The sequence below is a fragment of the Strigops habroptila genome, chromosome 8, assembly GCF_004027225.2.
Source record: "Strigops habroptila isolate Jane chromosome 8, bStrHab1.2.pri, whole genome shotgun sequence".
NCBI lineage: Eukaryota > Metazoa > Chordata > Aves > Psittaciformes > Psittacidae > Strigops > Strigops habroptila.
This window is the reverse complement of record NC_044284.2, coordinates 39,028,656-39,047,946: the sequence shown is the minus strand read 5'-3', so window position 1 is coordinate 39,047,946 and position 19,291 is coordinate 39,028,656. Positions and strand designations below refer to the sequence as shown.

General features: G+C 40.1%; 1 protein-coding gene across 3 annotated transcripts in view; it reads left to right on the top strand.

Moving 5' to 3' along the window:
- The window catches only part of C8H1orf21 (chromosome 8 C1orf21 homolog), a 119,999-nt gene that overhangs the window by 9,950 nt on the left and 90,758 nt on the right, over positions 1-19,291 (top strand). For 2 of the 3 annotated variants that reach the window (XM_030496435.1, XM_030496437.1), the window contains exon 2: positions 13,288-13,376. The exons of the other annotated variant lie outside the window; for it this stretch is intronic. The gene's annotated coding sequence lies outside the window, so the exon portion shown is untranslated. The remainder of the gene's footprint in view (positions 1-13,287; positions 13,377-19,291) is intronic. 3 annotated transcript variants of the gene reach the window in all.

Here is a 19,291-nt window from a genome sequence, read left to right as displayed (position 1 = left end):
CTGTCTTTGCCTGCTTGTCCCTCCCAGCTCCCTTCCCACCCTTCGGCTGCGGAGGGTGTAAACAAATGCGTAGCCTTTCCTCCCCCATGCTTTGACTGCCATCCAGGCGGCCTGTGTGAGGCAGCAAGCAGAGATCTTGTTCTTGCAGATAGATGCACAGCGCACGCCAGCGTTGAGATTTGGAAGGCGTTCCTGTTGAGTCAGGGAAGATTGGCTGTGCAAAGCCTGTGGGGTTTGGTCTTCTGAGGGCACTGAGGTTGAAGCAATAGCAAATATGGCAGAATCAGCACATAGTGCTGTTGCTGCTGGGTGAAAAATAGGTCCAAACCCTTCCAGGCCCTGCCCTGGCGTTGCTTTGTAGGCAGAACAGGTTAGGCAGCAGCACGGGTCCAGAGGAGACTACAGAGAAAAAAGTGAAGTTCATCGAGAACGTTCATTAAGCATGACAGGTTGAGGACTCGTGTTTTTCTGGGGTTTATGTTGGCTTGCATAGGAGGAGTTTCTTTGCTCCTGTTATGATTATTGAGAGTAAGACAAGTAGTTGTTCTGTTGCTGGCTTTCCCCTACTCTCTGCCCTCCAAAATGAACCCGGAGGTGCCAAAACCCGCCAGTCTAAATACCTGATATTGAAATAAAGCATTGTACATCAGATATAGAAACGATCCTACCAATGTCATAGGATTATGATGGAGAATAGCATCCTAATAGCAATATCTCCTCCCTTCTTTTCCATTCTGCTTTCGCAAGAGCTACTGCTATCCTGAGAAAGCACATGAAGAACCACTTGCTATTTCTTGTTATCACATCCTTTATCTTTTTAGCGGAGGGTAAACAGCAGGATAATTGTTGTGTCCCTGTATGTTTTTTGCCTTAAGCCAAATGCAGAAGAAACAACTCTCTTTTCTGGGGCACTTTTTGCATCAGGGTATGCTTTGAAAAGGCACATAGCAGGCTGCTGTTGGCTATAATCACTTAGGCGCTTCCTGAGACATAGTCTCTCAGAAGCAGGAGGTGAGTTTTAATGCAGTGCTTGTGAGAGGCAGAGGTGGGATAAAAGGTGAATTAACCATGCCAAGGAAACTATCCCAAAAACATCTGCTGTGGGTTTTCTAAGCATGGGAGATCAGCTTTGATTTTGGTGATGACTGAATATCCTCAAGAATGAAAGCCACAAGTAAGAATGGAGGTGGCCCTGAAGACTTCATGGCTTCGCTCTGGTTGCTGCCTGGCGAATTGCACTGCCCTGTTTGCGGACTGATTCTCTTATTAAGTTTGTGACCTCTGTGCTTTTTCAGGTGTTCAATTTCCCATTCCTTTCTTCCTTACCTACAATTTTCCATTCTTTCTCTTTACCTGCTGCCAGCTCCTGTGACACCTCTTGAATGTGCCTGAATTGTGTTTTGTATTGAAACAGTTTTGTTGCTTTGAAAATACTGAGTATATTGGTTGGGTGTTAAAAGAAAAAAGTAGCGTGTGAGCTTCACAGTCAGTATCCATAAGGTCTCTTCCAAGTGCAAACTGAGCTCTTGAGCTGAGCTGAGGTGCAGTCTTTGGGAATCCTGATCTGGTCTCAGTGCTGAGGGGAATAAAACAGTGTTGGAGGAGATGCAGGGACCTTTCTGTATCATCAGACTGCACAACTGGTTTTGTATCTCTATTTGAATGCCAAAGAAGAGATGGAAAACAGAAGAGGGGTTTTGTATCTCTATTTGAATGCCAAAGAGGAGATGGAAAACAGAAGAGAGGAGTAACTTTCGCCCTTGAGGAATTACGCCTCTTGGTGTTAGGGGTTACAAGTTGGTTTACCAGTTTCTAGTTCATCATTCCTACCTGGTCATTAGCCAACACGTCTAGTAAGTTCAAGCATTTGGTTAGTCACCGGAGGTACTCTAGGACAAAGTTTAAAACTAATGGAAATTACTGTGGTCTAAGGTGCTGTGTTTGTTGTACTTACCTGGACATTTAAGAGTATACCCTTGGTGCTGTGTACAGCTGTCTTTAGTAATTCCCCTGGTTTTTATCCTGTTTGCTGCTTTCTTATAGATCTGTACCAGAAAGCCTGAGATGAAGTGAGTGCCCGCAAGGAAGGTTTTTGGGGAATATTGGGAAGCAATATAAAGGAGAACAAGCATGCACCAGCAAATCAGCTTCAAAGCATTTGGAAAGGAGGAAAAAATGTATGTGATTCCAGATATTGCTGGAATAGGAGAAAAATGGTGCAGTGAATGGTATACCAGTGAGGGAGCTGGGAGACCACAGCTCTTTTTCCTGAGAGGCTGTGAGGCTGCTGTGACTCGAGCTGCCCATTCAGACTTCTTGCAGCTGTGATGGTATCTCTGTGGCATGCAGCATGATAGGACTCTGATCTTGTTTTGTGCCTTGTCAGAAAAATAAAAACAAGTCCCTTTTCTCAGCTTTGAAATTTATTTATTTATTTTTAAATAGAGTGAAATCTAGATTTTTTTATTTTTAAATCCCTTGATCAACTTGAAGCTTAGGAGCTTAATTCTGCTCTCATAACAGATTTGCCTTTCAAACATTAAAGTTCACAGTTATGAAGAGTATCCTATTGCTGTCTATGGCAAGTACTAACGCTCCCAGTTCAATCCTGGGGCTGGGGTGTCCATTGCTATTTCCTGATGGCTTTTGTAGCTGTTTTCTTCCTGCTTCTGTAGGGTGAAGACAGCGCTGATTGATTGCAGGTTTATATTGCTTATAACTATAAACAAGCAATTCTGACTCATTGGTCATGGAAGACAGAAGTACAATCAAATATTGTGGCTACACTGATTTGTTTACATATAGGGAAATTATGTAAATGTCAGCACAGATTATGTTTAGCCCCTGTGTGCATTTGCATTCTATACCCTGCGGCCAGGACTGGGTACTGCTGAAGTCATGGAGAATTTTGTTGTTGAGCTTAGTAAGTCTAGGACTTAGCTTCTGAATGTTTAGAGGTACGATAGTTTTTAATACCGTTAAATGCTGTAGAAGCGTTGTTGTGGCTTCAAAAGCCATAATCGTAGATGTGTGAAAGGACAAAGCTAAAAACATCTGTCTGGCTTTCTGATTGCCCTCTTTAGGAGGTCTACAGCTCCCCTGCACATCTGACTTCTAGTTGTCACCCAACTTCAACTCCCCATCACCTCCATGCTTTCCTGTAATCCCAACCTACCTTGTAGAGACTGGAGCCTGCAGACAAATTTGGTTTAGCTTGGACTGAAAAATAATATTGAAAAAGAAGTTCCGAGTAATGCTGGCAACCATGATGCCCACCAAAGGATGTATTGCATGGGCTCTCTCTTAGCACTGCTGTGTAGGTGGGGTTGGCTAATTCTTTTCATTTGGGGTAGGAGCAGAGCCTGAACATGTTGTTTCTGGGTCATTACCATCAAGAGCTGTTACCAATAAGCAGAGAAATGGTATGGAGAGTGGGAATAGTATGTCTGTTCATAAATGTGTTAACCAAGGAGGTGGCAAGGTAGAGAGCTGGAGATGAAATGTGAAGAGCTAAACAGCTGATGGCACAAGGCTGGAAACGTAGCAGGAGAAAATGAGACAGACTAACAAAACCAAAAGGCGCTTGCTGTTGAAAAGGAAATTGTGTAAGAGCACACGTGTGCTTTGCATTATTATCTCAAGGTGTGTGGTTTAGGGGGCAGAAATGATCAAATGCTTCCTTCTGTTCTTATGGTGTGTATTATGAATAAAAACATTTCTGAGTAAATGCTCAGAGCCGGAGCCATTTTCTATAGGTTGTGATGCAGGATGCTGAGATTTGTGGTGTTTTCCTTTTAGAGGTGGCAATGCAAGAAATGTAAGACAGACAAATAGACAAGTGCTCAAAAGGCAAAGCAACAAGAAAAAAAATTGTATTTGATTAGAATCCATTTCACCATGGTACCTTAACTATAGCTAATCCAGGAGTATGTCTTTTGGGGAGAACCAAGGGTAAGGACGAAGTTTTATGGATCAGCCTTCACTTGTTGAATCTGGGATGGGGCTTGATGGAAGAAATCATAGGCTCATCGTGGCATAACATACTGTTGGGAAAGAGGGAGCAGCGGCTGACCCTGCAAACACTGGCTGTGGGAATGCATCGACTTTCATGATTTCAGTAGCTTTTCACAGGTTAATGGTCCTGCTAATGCACCTGCTTTGTAGGATTGATTGAGGATTGAGCCTTGCTTGCATTTCTGATTTATGTCCACCACCCTTTCTGTCTTGTGTTGCGCAGCAGACTTGCAAAACCCAAAACAGCATGAATTTCTGTGGAGTTTCCTGTTGCCACTTGTGTTGGCACACAGTATGTTTGACAGGAGAAGTACTGGCAGGACACCAAAGAACAGGAGCTGTCTTGCAGGCCAGCAGATGTAATGGAGGTAAGGCACTGTGCCTGCTGCAGCAGGGCCTTGTATCCAAGAACAAGTGCTTTAGTGCTGGTTTTGGGTAAGGAAGTTTATGTATGTAGTATCCACAAAGTCCTAGGCCGCATAAAGTTGCGTCATGGGCGTCTTAGTTATCGGTTTAACATTTTAAAGAGTCTCTAAATATATAATGCTAAAAGCTTAAACTTAGAAAAACTCCACCTTTAAAGAAGTTCCCTGGTTAACTTTACTTGTAAGTCAAAATGATTTTATTATGGAGCTTTCTTTCACCAGCATTAACACCATTTCCCATTTTGGTTTACTTTTCTTAAAATCGCCCTCGCCACACTACTAACTGTGTGATGTTGGCACGAGGAAACTCCTGATGAGATCAGGTGTCATTCTGGGAAGCACAGTTGTGAGTTTTGGCAAGGATCTTGGCTTCCCAAAGCTCGCAAGGTAGAGGCGAGCAACCAAGGCTGAGTGGGGACAGGGAAATGTACAGGAGAGCCAGATTGGCAACCCTGTGCCATGACGATTGATCCATGTTGACTTGATGCATTGCATTTAAGTACAGCTTCAGTTATACCTTGAATCAAAGAGGAAAAAGTTGTCCCTTACTTCGGTTGGGGTAGGAGAGAGCATTATATTGCGGTTTCACTGTTTATTTGATCTGTATTCCTACACCCTTTCCCAGGTTTCCACTTCTGGTTTCTGTTGGGTGCGGGATGAAATGGACCTGTAGTCCAGCCCAGTGTAGTTGTTGAGAATAATTCTGCATTGTCAGCTCATCTTTAAAGTCTGTTTGGGCTTGGGGGGCTGGGAGGTTCCACTGCAGGCTTTCTGAAGACGGAATTGCCTCTTTGTTTCTGTACTTTCCCCGTTGAGCTTACTGGATAACAACAATTCTGGAAAGCAGAGGAGTAAAATGAAAGCTTGATGTCAAAATTAGAAAAAGACCTTCTTCTGCCACGCATATAAAAGCAGAGGGCGATAAAGGTGGACCTTCTTTTGTATGTGCTGTGCTACTTGTCCTTTGGTTTCCTCTGTGCGAAATGTTATAAAAATGCAAACCACCTCTACACAGTACATAGGGACAAATGAGTAAGAGTTCAGCATGATTGCAAAGTGTTTCCCTTGTTCATAAACAGGAGCACCTGTTCTGTTGGGTTGCAAGGGGGAGTTGCCTGTCTTTCTTTTACTGTGTTTTCTTGTCTTCCTCTCAGATGGGTGCTAAAAGAAGTCTGATATTTTTGCAGTCTCCAAGAGATGATTATCATCTGTTAAGGGACTGTGTAATTGAAATAGTGAATTTCGAGCATTATGTCAGTGCACTTGCTCCTTGCATGTTGTTACTGGGTGATTGATGTATGAATGCTGTTTAATAGGAAAACTCATTTTCATGTTTATACACTTAATGATTTGTTTTACTAAAACCCCTTTATTTTTAGTCTCTTTTAAGCCAGTAGAAAAATGAACTTACTTTTAAAGTTGGTCGCTTTTTTTAAGATTGCACTTTTCTCCCCCGAAGTCTGCAAGCATATTTTTCATGTTTCCTGCCTCCTCACCTTATGCATAGCCAATCAGGATACTTGTTTTAATCCAGATTTAACTTTTATAGTAATTTAACAATGTATTCTGTTCTCCATCAGATTCCCTTAGCTGAAGACAGCATATAATTACAGAAGTGATTAGCCAGCAGCTCATTAAGCATAAAGGGTTTGTTAATGTCCAGCCACCTGAAATGCCTCTGTTCTTTAAGATGAGTGTGAGTACTGCAGCCTGTGGCTGCATGCTATCCTTCAAAGTCCCCTCCTCAGTTTTAATTGCCACTAGACCTGACAGAGGTTTGCTTTCAGTTTATATGACAAAAATATACGTAGGATTTGTGGATTCAGTCATGCCTTTGTGCTGGGTATGTGGTTGAGCAAGTGTGAGTCTAGTGCATGATTAGAGCTCTGCTGTTTCTTTTCTGTGTTTTTGTCTTTCAAACAAGTTCACATGAGCTTTTTTATAAGTGAATGTTTTGTAAGCCAAGTAGAATGTATTTTTATTCATTTGATGTGAATGCAAGTGAAAATACAAAAGACAAATGCAAGTGTCTTAAGAAAATATCTGTAATAAAAGTTCTCCTTATGTGAATGCTGTTTTAAGTGAATGGGAAGCACTGATTATTTCTGTGTGTGTGTATACACACACTTTTTCATTACAGAAACAACTACGTATCACTTGGTAGTGATATGAAATGGTGTTTGACTGGATATCAAAGTCAGCAGTGGATGGCCATCTGCTGTGCACCACTTAGATGTGAGTCTGTGGCTGTAGATGCCCATCTACAGCTCCCACCCATTTCTGCCGCTCACCCATTACCACGGGACTGTGCAGAATCCTGTGGGTAAGCTGAATTGCACAAAACATTGATTGCTGCGATACCCATTTCACTCTTAATGCTACTTAGTCATGGTATCGGCTGACGCAAAAGAAATTATATACTCTGTACAGATGTGAGATCAGTAATAATGTAACTGCACGTGCTTATGTAAAGTAACTCTATCAAAAGCAAGTGTCTATAGCATAATATAGATGTGATAACTGAAGGTGTATTTGTAACATTAATAATAATGTTTATCATAGCTTTTAAATAAGTAGCAGTGCATATGGAAGATACAGCAGGGCAGACTGCAGCACAGGCCAGCAGCCCAGATAAGTACCCGGAGTCCACTGATGTCCCTGAAATTAAGGTTGGTGACAGAGACACTACCTGTGATTTCAGGTTTGGTACCTTTTGCGTATTCTGACTTAATTAGTGATATATGTGCAGATTGAATTGGATCACAGTGATTATTGTGGTGTCTGTTCTTAAGGAAGTGTATATGAGTATGTAAAGACTTTTGGAGAAGCAGGCGGGTATAAAGCAGATAGAGCATGACAACACTAAGTGCTGGACTTACGTTTGGTTTCTGCTGGCTCCTTTTGCTTTGCCTTGCCTTGTGCACCAAAGACTTGCTTACTCTAAACGTTGCCCCCTTTTAAATGTGTTAATTGGCCTTTAGTTGAAAGATGTTGCTGCCTAACCCTTTAGAAGTGAAAGCCAATCTAAACATTGAAGTGTTGTATGCATTCAAGCACTTTGGGGTGATGCTCAGAAGCAGCTACAGCAGCAAATCTGCTTGGACATCTCCTGTGGTCTGGAGCTTTGGAAACCCATCTTGGTTGTGTTTTTGGTATCAGCAGTTGCCCTGCTCTTGGTGGCTTTTCTTTCTCCTTTGTCAGCTTTGGGAGGGAGCAAACTTGAAGCAGAATAAGATAAGTGGAGATTGAAATGAATAAGCAATACTAGATTTGTTTCACTGACAAATAAAATCGCCAGTTGATTTCTGTGGGAGGAGCGTTTGTCAGAGACTTGCCAAATACTCCAAAAAAGGAGATGGAGAATGTTAAACACAAACCCCACAGCGTTTCATGGGAGTTTATTCTGTTGTTTCAGTAGTGACTCATCTCCAGAATGATCCATCCATTTCACTATGTATATATGGGGAAAAAAAACCTTTGACAAAGGTCTTGAAGCCACCTACGAAATACAGTGTCCTGTTCAATTATTAGTTAAAGCATCTGAGTATCTTAAGCCCTTAGGCAATTTGAGGGTTATGCTGGCAAAAGATGTTTGCAGTCAAATATTGCTCACTTTTTGTTAAACATACTATATTTTTAAGAGTGTGGGATGAGAAAGAAGTAGTAGCTATGGACAAAGGAAGAAGCAATAGGAATGATTTTCTGGACAGACAGGATTGTTGTTTTTAAAACCTTGGGGGTTGTTAGGATGTCACTTTTTCCTTTATGTACACCACATCTTTGGCTAACTGACCTGAAAATTAAAGGTCAGCATTTCAGTGTGTTTGTTAAATGCTTCGCTTCCTGAGGCACCCGTTCAGAAAGCCAAGGGCTCCTGTCTCAATCTTCCTCCTGCCCCTACTCATCCTCTTTCGAAGGCAGCAATGAATACAAAAACAGGAAAGGGGAACGATAAAGTGTGGGAATAAAGTGAGTGCTGAATTAGCAATGCCAGAAGGAAACGGCTTTCTGACGTTTGCTTCTGGTGAAAAATAAACTGGAGGTGAACCGACTTAAAATACTTCTGATAATGGAGTTCTCTCTCATGCCAATTTTTTCTGTGACCTCTTTCTACAATTTTTTAATGCAATAAAGTAGAAACAGTGCCCATTGTATTGACTGGATACTGGCAGTAGTGTTTTAGCAAATGCCTATATATATGGACTAAGTTATCTATAGGGCTTGTTAGCCTATATCATCCGCATGCAAAATAAAGTGACGATGGTGATGGAGGCTTCTTAGAAATTGAGTGAAGGACTCTGGCTCCTGTGTGTTGTGCTTCTGCATGTGGAAGCTGCTGCTTTTTTCCTTCAACCCTATTTTTTTCCTTTTATCATTCCCCAGATATTGTGCAAATTGGAGTGATTTTTTTAATGTATTTTTTTTCCCCCTGTAATAGTCCCCCATGGAATTGCTAGAAAAATACAGCTGTATTACATGGCAAAATGTAACATGGGATGTGAAAGCCTTTTACTGCTTTACTGCCTTTCCAGAGCTGCAAAGCCTGTCCCAAGGGTCTGGGGGGGACTCTCTTGCCACATCAGATGTTGCGTGTGCTCCTTTCTTGTAGGTGCTGAGAGATCCACACAAATACACTTCTGACTCTTCCACCTGGTGCGAATGAGCTGTGTCCCTTGGCTCTTTGTCTTCAAATGAGTCTACCGAAAAATCAAAAGCACCATAGTTAATGAGTCCAACGTGAAGGTTTGGAGAGGAGGAGGGGGGCATCTTGTGAATGCTGAGGACAATGTCTGTTTGTCAGAGATTTGAGGAAACTGAGACAGGGCTACCACATAATTTTTTTGCTGTTTTCTGAATTCACATTTCAACTGGAAAAAAACCCAAACCGTCTCACCCGTGTCTGGTGAGAAGAACCTGTTATGGCAATTCTTTCCTAAGAGAAATGTCATCCAGGGGTCCTGCTTCTAGGCATGTTCACTGTGAGCATGGTAGTTTTGTGAGCTGGTACCCAAACAAGGAGGAGCCAAAGTATGGGGTGTGGGCACTTGTGTCTCTAAGCTTTCAGAGCTCTGATGGAGTAAAACCCAAGGATAATATGCAAGAAAGAACGGTATTTAGATAAAAGACTTGGAAGTAAACCACTCAACATATGTCCCTTCTGTCTTTTGATGTTGATCTGGCCCCATGCAGATTTCCTAAAGATCTGCTCAGTGAATGGGCAGGGCTTTTTTTTTTTTTTTTTTTAAGAAGCAGCATGGTAGAAATTAGGATGAAGTGTGGTACTCCACTGCAATTTGACATATATCAAAATAATACAGTATGTCCTAAAAAAGAAACACTTTCTAACAAAAAGAAATGAACCATTGGGAATTATGGTAAATGTATGGGAAGCTATGAAATTATTTGTTAGGAACAGTGTATCCTCTGGGTTTGAAAAAAAGTTCTGTTTTTAGCAAGAGAAAGCTATTTTTACATGAAGATCAACATGATTTAATGGTTACCAAATGATTACAAGGGAGCTCTTTCTTGAACAAAATACCTGCCAGTAAAAATGGAGAAGATCATTTGGGTTGCCTCACTGAGAATTTACATTACTTGAAATTAAGTAAGTATATTCTACTTTGTGCAGAAACTGTGAGTAATGACTTGTGCCATATCCTTATTGTCAGCTGTGGAGAAGATTGAGTAGGTTGGAGGTAAATTCCACACTTTCCTGTCCAGCCCCAGGTGCCTGTGTCTTGGTCAGGAGTCCTGAGATAGGGTGTCTTTTCTCCTCAAATTGTGCATATGAAGAATGCCTTCCAAGCCAGACCTCTTCCCACGGTGGCCAGTGGAAGATGTGCTTTGGGAAACGATTAGGTTGTTAATTTTTTGCTTTCCTTTTTGTTTGCATTGTTTTCCCCACAAAAGGCATCCACTGTTTTTGAGCAGGTTTTTTTCTCTTTATTGTCATTTTGTTGTTGTTTTGAAGGACTTAAGATGCCCTATCCCTGAAAGTGTTAAGGGCCAGGTTGGATGGGGCTTTGAGCAACTTGGTGTAGTGGAAGGTGTCCCTGCCTATGGCAGGGAGGCTGGAACTGGATGATCTTTAAGGTCTCTTCCAGGTCAAACCATTTTATGATTCTGTGATTCTGTAAGATACTTTTTTCCCTGTTTTATCTTAGGAAAATTTAGTAAGTTGTCCAGTCAGTGCTTTTTTGAAGTTCATGAAGCGTGTGAAATAGTGGTAGAGCAAAACTATCCACCAGTGAAAGTACATGATCTACAGAACAATATGTTTCTGAGGAAAGTTGAGTAATGCTTGATTCGATTTTGTTTTGTTTTGCTTTGCTTTGGTTTCTTGGCTTCCAAATCACTGTTGAAAAATACCTGCCAACTGTAATTATTTTACTGGAAGCTTAATTCAAGGTCTAATTTTACTGGAAGCCTGAAGGAGGGGAGGAGACCAGAGCTGGAGAATAGCATCTGATGTTGAATGATGGCGATGTCAGATATACTAAGACAAACAAACTTGTTAATAAAATAAACACACAATGCTGCTTTTGGCCCACCATGGTGAATGGACTCCGTGAAAGTAATCATAGCAAACTGGCCATTTTGCTGCTGGTCCAGAAGCCTTTGCTGGTGGTTTTGGTCATCTTTCACCAGAACCTGTTGACAAGCATGTAACTCTGAGCCTGCAAGCTGGTTGTGGTTGAAGTGTGTGTGTTTTAACTGCTTTGACTGAGAAGAAAATCAGTACTGATGGGGAGATGTAAAGTATTATGTTACTTTAAATACTAACTTTTCTTAGTGGGATTCAGGTTTGCTGTTTCCCATTGTTGAAAACTCACTGTCATGCCAGTATTTCTCCATCAGGGAACCTCCTGATGCAATTCTGACATTTCTAGATGGGTCTGCTAACCCCTTTGTTGTCCAAGTTTTTTCTTATGAAGGGGAGAAAGGAAAGAAGGGGGGCAAAAAGGCAAATTTTTGGTGTGAATCACCCAAAGACCAGCCTGTGCAGGGAAGTATTTAATTCCCACTTCTTTCCATGGCTGGAGCGTCACAGACGTGCAGGCACAAAGAGGTAGCTTGTGAGATGGGCGAGTTACATCGGATGGCTTTGTGTCAAGTGAAAAACCTCATGATTTATCTTCACACCCAAGAGGAATGATTTGAGAGGAAGCATCTCTTGTTCTTACAGTTTGAATTTTCTTGATATGATTCTAGTCATCCCTCTGCAGTTCTCCTCCCTGTGTTCAGGGTGAGCTGCATTCATACTGTGGTGTGCTTCTGAAATGTTTCTGAAATTGGACAGACTCGAATTGATGGATTCAGATGTGCTTTGTGTGAAGTGTTTACAGAGGAGAAGGGTTGTGGCAGGAGCAGTTAACTTTGTGTTTTAATAGTATAGGCAAAAATGCTTGGGAACAACGCAGTGGGAAACTATTTTCATGTTGTTCTCAGGGGAAAAAACCAGACATCCAGTGTGCGCTGGCCAGGACAGTGACGGTGCTGGGCACAACTCAGCTTTATAGGTCGCTGTGAGAATGAAGAAGGATGAACACATTACGTGGGGAAAGAGACGCTCTCCTCCCTTGCCCATTTTTTCTTAAGGGGCAAAACCCCCTCAAACGCATAGTTTTTCTCAATTTACCTATTGAGAATAAACTTGCAAGGCATTAATAAGCCACAGGGTTTATCTGATTTGTCTGGTTAGGCAAATCAGCAGAATCTGTTTGGGGAAGCAGCCAGGGAGGGTATCACTGTCTTTCTTTTAAATTTCAGGTAGAATCTTAAAATTATAGGTTGCTGGGAGTCCCCTCCAGCATTTTTCATATAATTTATGCACTGAAAGCCTGTCTAGACTCTTTACCAGTTGTGTTTATTACATACAGCGTCAATCACAGCGTGTCTCTCCTTGTCAGTTTGTATATATAAGATTCATCCAGATCTTTCTGCATCTCCCTTTTCCCCATAAAACTTGCCACAAAAGGTTTATCCCCTTTTCCTCATAGAACTACTTGTCAGGAGCCTGACAGTGTCCCATGCACCCATCTTCTCTGTGAGCATGGTGCATTTTGCTGATGGTACAGACTTGCTGCGTAGACCTCAACTGACTGGATCTGCTTTTATAAAACCATCTTTCAAGCTGAGGATGATTCATTTTTTGAGGGGCTGAAGGCTGTTCTATTTTAATCTGGAACCTGCTGCAATTATGTTGTCTGCCCATATGTAAAATGGGAATTGTGGTGTCCTCCATCTTCTGAAAACCAGCCTGAAACGAGCAGCATTTTACAAGGACTGGACAATAGTAGTCATAGTATTTAACATTAAACCTTTTTTGAATTTTCTGGTGGGTTCAACAGAAGTCAAATTAGCTTGAATAAGAATTGCAAGTTGTCTTCTGTTTGACTTTGTGCTACTATTTATCTTGTTTTAATACTTTAGTGGTAGGCATTTTGGAGGAGACTGCTCTTGCTCCATGTTTACCAAGTGTCCAGCACAGTAGGATTCTTTCACTGCTACTCCTACATCCTACAGATATTTAAGTAATAATGAAATTTCATGCAGCTCTCTCTCTCCTCTCCTACACAAACTGCTTTAAACTGATCAACTCCTCCTTTCACCTGTCTTATCCGAAACCCTGTGCACTCTGCTTAGAATTGTTTTGAGCTTGTCACAGCTCCCTGCTGCCTGTTTGGTAACAAGAAGCACTGTTCACTTACATACTGGTAAATCCTTTATACTAAACAGGAGCAGAAGCTGTTTTCTGTGTTCTGAGGACTTCAAGAAAACTTGAACAACAAACAGCTTTCCTCTTTTCTAAATGCTGAAATATTTACTTCTTGTCTTAATCTTGCAGGGACATCCTTCGCAGAACATGTGTTTAAGGAAGAGGCGAATCTGAAATCTGTAGACAAGGGATTAGAAAGTCAAATCCCAGTTTGAAAGGTAGATATATTTATTCTTTGCGTTTTCACTTGTTTACAATAGACACAGCATTTGGGTTTTTGTCTGTCTGTTGCTGCTTCTGGAAGTAGTTTGCATATTTAATTAACAGTTTCACATTTGAATTATTCCCCAACAAATTCTTGGTTCACATTATGAGTCTTTTTTTTTTTTTTTTTTTTTTGGCTGTCATTTGAAACTCTTCAAGTACAAGAATTAAACAAACACTAGAGATCTTGTTTCTGCAGACATTTGTGAATGCAGCCTTCACAGCATTAAAAGGCTGAACAGCTGTGCACAGTTCTCAATCGCTTTCTTAATACTTCTATGAATGCCGGCCCTTCTGGGACTGAGTACTGTGAAATGTAGCATGTTGTCCTGCACATCTGCATAGAGGCTTGTGAAGGAGCTTGCTTAATTTCAGATTACTTTGACCTGCCTGACAGCGCTGTCTCTAGTATTGAAATGAAATATTGCCAGTGCATTTGAATTATGCAGGATGCTGGTTTTCATGACCAACTGAAAGTAAAGGCTGATGGTAAGAACAATGGTATTTTTTGGTTTGAGTTTTTTTTTCCTGTTTGTGTGGGTTGTTTCTGTTTTTTTTTTTTTTTTTTTTTTAATAAAGGAAACATCTTCCTTTCCTCACTTATAAAAAAAACGCATGCACATGAAAGGTGAAGATTTTATTTGCTTTTTGGGACTGGAAGCCTACAAAAGCAATGATAATTGGCTTTATTGACTTTTTACGCCTCTGATTGAAAACAACACTTTTTTTTTTTTTTTTCCCCCTCCAGTTGTGTTCAGATGGTGCTCTGTGAAAATTGCACTGCCTTTCTCTTCCTGACCCATGGAAGAGCAGATCTCTCTATTGCTGGATGTGTTTTCCCTGTCCTTTGCTGCCTTGCTCTGTCACAGCCTCGGGCACAGTTTTCCTGATCCATTACTCCTTGACACTGCTACAATGTGTGTTTGATAATCCCGGTTCCAGCTGTACAGTACAGGTAGTTCAAGTCAACTATTCTTGTTCATAGAAGTTATAGAAGGGACAGGATGCTCGGAGCATAAATCCATGTTCCTGACTAGCCTGGTAGTAGAATTTCCCAGTGCAGGCTGATATATGTGTCATCACAACCTGGATGCACATCTCTGTGAGTCTACATCTGGAGTCACAGCTCATGAAACTGAACTCATTGGTTTAAAATACATGTGCAAGGGGATGAGGAAGAGGTTAGGCATCTAACAAGAGGTCTCCCCACCTCTCTCCAGGGAAGGCATCCTCACAGTCTTGAAAAAGGTCTTGGCCAAAACTGTCTTGTGTATCTGGAGTAAAACAGAGAAGAGCCAGGATGCCCTTGTGAATCTTGACAAGGATGCATAAACCTTCTTCTGTTCCAGACCATCCTTTTTAACAGGAGTACCCTGCAGTAGGAGACTTGTGTGGTTTTTAGGTTCGTAACAGGCAGATCATAGAGTTAAGATTGGTGGGGTTTTCTCCTTGCTTGGGTTTTAATGTTGCTGAATTATAATAGCATCCAATTTTAAACATGTTTTTGCAGCCTGCAGTCATTTTCCTTCAGTGAATTCTATGCTTGTAGACTACGTATAAATGCAATATTGTCATTAATGAAGAGTAGTGTCGTAAATATATTCATACACTGTTTTTGTACATCAAAAATGGTTAACCTTAATTCCAGAGGAGTGGTATTTCTTTAGTAAGAACAGTATGGGAACATGCTCCCTCTAAGTACTGAAGGATGCCCCATTGAAACTCAAGTGCTTGTTAAACAACTGCAGGCAGATATATATTTTTTTTAATTTAATAGATGAGCTCATTTGAATGTTTTCCTGAGGGAGTGCCACTTCAGTGAGTGTGTTGGTTGACTTGTAAGAGTTAAAACACTTCTGTTGGAAAGGAAGCTCTATAGGATGTCATGTTGAGCAGGGATGTTGAAAAGTGTTTGTAAGTATTCGATTTTTTTTAATTTTTTTTTTTTTTAATATGGATTCACTGTCATAGTAAAGTTTTGGAAAAGGCAGAAAACAAGTAATCCTTGATCGGATGAATAAAAGTACAGTAATGGGTATTGATGTAGTCTAGCCAATACTTCTACTTTTTTCTCTTATTTCAGAAGTTTGAGGAAATTGAACGTGATTCTGTGTATTTCTTACTTTTCCTTTGCCAAATAAATATTTAAGAAGTTATTAAATATGTTAATATGCTGTATTACTATCCTGTTCTCTGAATTTTATAACCTCTGGTGCTTCAAGGAATGCCTTTTCAAGTGAACCTGAGGGTTGTGTTTCTCTGAGCATTTGGGATCAGGAATATTGAACCTCCAAATGTTGGTTTTGGGTTTTTTTTGTTTTTTTGTTTTGTTTTGTTTTTAAGTTAGAAAGTTAGTAGTATTAGCCTCCCTCTCCTTTTGTTCACCAAACCCTGTTACTGCTCGCAACAAACACTTCTTGCTTGTATTTAAAATCCAAATGCTGCCATTGCAGATCCTGAATGGGCTCATACCTCAGCTTTTGAGGTAGCTTTGGGAATTTGAGAGGATGTTTAATTTGCAGTTTCAATTTATTATTGTTATATTCTAGAGCTTATATTCTCTAGTCTGCCTTCCTGTTACATGTTTACTTTTCACAACTTGAGTGCCTCTGGCTCTGCAGTTGAAATTACGGCTGTTTTGCAAAGGAGGGGGTAGTTTTTTCTGTTTTGTTTTGTTTTGGTTTCTTTTTTTTTTCCTAAAATACAAATTATTTTGAAAAATGGATAATGCGCTGAAAAAGTCTTGTGTACCTTATATGCAGATATATCTCTATATAGGGCAGACCAGTAATCTTTGCCGAGTCACAGCTTACTATATCATCACTGAAATTATTGTTATTTCCAGTAAAAGTGCTTTCTTATTGCATTAAAAGGTTATGCCTCATACATGTCAGCAATGATAACCAATTTGGTCATTATTTTCATGGTAATTGTTGACTATGTAATCTCATACTTCTTGGCTCATGAGAGATTATTTATAAAGCACAATGAATAAACTGTGCTGCTGTGATGCCTGGTAGGTATCATATTTTAAGATGCTATGTTAAAATGCATTTTACCTAGTCTGCTAAAATTTATTTTTATTATGGTTTACTGTTTCAATTGCAATAGCGTTGACACCTTTAACTGATGCTCCCCAAGTATTTGCTCACCTTCAAGAATAGTTGGAATTTTGCAAGATGAACAGGATGTGATACTTTTCACCCTGAAGAATTTCTACTACAAGCTTTTTTCTTGGCAGAAACCCAGCTTTTTCTTAAAAATTATATCTGCACTTATACAATGAAAAAAGCTACAATTTTTTCTTTATCTTTTTGCCCAAGTCCTAATTATATAATTTATATAAAACCATCAGACTTCAAATGCAGTATATTGCCATTTTAAGGGATAAATCTAACGTACTGGGGTTTTTTTTAAATGCCACATTAAAGAAGTCATAAGCAAAGGAGTCTAACATGTATACAATTCTGTAAGAACATCGTTCCTAGGATAGCCAAATCCCTAAAGCTTTAAGCTTCTTTTTGATCCAGAGGATTAGTGGAGATTTCCATTTTTGCATGGCAAATTTTTGAGCTGTTAAGGATGCACAGAGGAACCATGTTTTCATGGGAGACGAGTTGTGTAGGAGTAATATTGCTCCCAATCCTGCTACATGTGTGCGGTCCTCCACACTGGTTTGCACGAGCTGTTTCAAATAAGTTTGAACATTTCGTCTTGAACTTGCAGAAGAGCTCTTTCACTGTTTAGTGGCTCAAGAAGATAAAAGCTTATCTATTTGATGACCCAGACTGTCACCTGCAAACCGAGCTATGTGTTGAAGCAGCTGTATTAACGCTAAGGATTTATGGTGCAAGCCAGTTATAGGGGTTAGTACTAGTCAAATGCATTTGGGTGGCATAGCAAGGAAACATGTCTCATGTCTCAAGATTGGATTGGAGGCTCTCTGATGAAAGCAAAGTTTTTCTTCACCTTTGGTGAAACATTTAAAGTATTTTTGGCTAATATAATACAATTCTCTACAAGGGGAATCATTAAGTCCTGGTGGAATTACTCTCTTGCCCATGTTGTGTTAGAAGAGAGTGATTTTTACAGGGTATACAGTCTTACAGGAAAAGTCCACCATGTAATAACCCATGCTATGATAAGTGGGGTTCATCTCTTGTTACACACCTGTGAGGACACTTCTAGGAGAACAGTTTGATCATGATGAAAACTACGGTGAGAAAGGCTGCAGAGACACCAAGAAAGGGATTTTCAGGTCCAAGGAGTAAAACTGAATGTGAAATTAGAGGTAAGACATTAGTGGTATTTAGAAGCAGCTATATGTTATGTAAGCCAACAACATCTGTTTGTAAGAGGAGGACTGATTTGTATCATCTGTTTACACAATTCAAATTGGTATTTACAGTATAAATACTCGTAATTTGCTTGTAGCATCTCTTCTGGTGATGTTCATAAGCAATAGAAGAATCATGTTGAACAGAGTTAGGGTTTGGCTGTCCAGTGAGCTGTGGTTTTGGAGGAATTTTCTCTTAGGCCAGAGCTATTTTAAATTTAAAACCAAATGATAAAATAGCATCAGGCTAAAGAAATGTTTAAATAAAGAATAGGAACTGTCTCAAAGGATTATGAAAAACATCATCTGCTGTCTTCTTGTATCACTCGAGCTTCAGCAGTGGTATGGATGCAGTCAGCTGGATCCCAGTCTGACCTCTCTTCTCCTTGGGCAGCTGCATGGGAGATAAGCTGGGGTGGGTTTGCTTAGCACAGGAGGTCAATGTTTTAATTTGATCTTGTTCAGTGGTACAGTTGCTGTTCATCTTCTATTATATGACCCCAAATCAGCATCCTTTGTTAGACATACAGTGGTACTGTACCCAGTGAAACCAGACAAGTTATTTGACACTTGTGGTTGTTAAACCTCATTTTTGTAAATAACCTACTTCCAATAGGGCCTTACAGCCTGAGCAGCTGCAGCTCTTTGTCTGCAAGTAAGAATCAAAGTGTTCTTTGTGAATATTTATTCATCTTCTGGAAGGACTGTTGTTGTTAGGGACTAAAGCAGAGAAATTAAAGATGGTGAAATACATGTGCTCAGAGACAAATAGTTTAAGGTACAGAGAGAAGTCGTGTGAGAACTGTCAAACTCTGCGTGTTCTTTGTGTTACCTAAGGCAAGGAAACAGGATTCTGCTCAACAGATGAGAGCAAAATTTAAAGCAGGGGTAAAAACAAACAAGCAAAAACCTTTAATACCTTTTTTATGATTTCAAGCTGAACTACCCTCCCCCTGTTTTGCTAGAAGTAACAGTTTATTTTCTGCAAGGGATAGGATAGATAATATTTATGAATGGCATGAGCAAATTTTTCGTAATTTTATTTGTTGTGTAGTTTTTTTTCTATCCACTGTAATGTGAAGCTCTAACAGTAGATCTCTTTAGAAGCCTACAATTAGGTAAGGATATTAGTAATATCTGAAACTTTCTGTAAAATAGCTCTTTACTTCTGTAGGTTTCTCAGAATATACTTAGTGCTTGTTCGTGCTTTAAAGTCTTTGGTAGCATTCAGAGTTAAAAGTTTCGATTTGCATAATAAGGATATTGTCAGTTCATAACAAATGCTTTGTTTTTAATAGTAAAAAAAACCCCCAAAACCAAACCAACCCCAAACTTGAAAGCAGTACAGTGCTAAAAGTAGCATTCTTTGTAGCAGATACCAAACTGTTGCTCTTGGACAACTGTGTTTTAATTAAAACCCATATTACTATTAGTTGCAACCAAAGATGTTTACTCTGTGCAAGATGTATCTTGACACTTGAATCTGATGCTCAGCCAGCCTGTTAAATAGATTAACAATACTTGATATTTTTA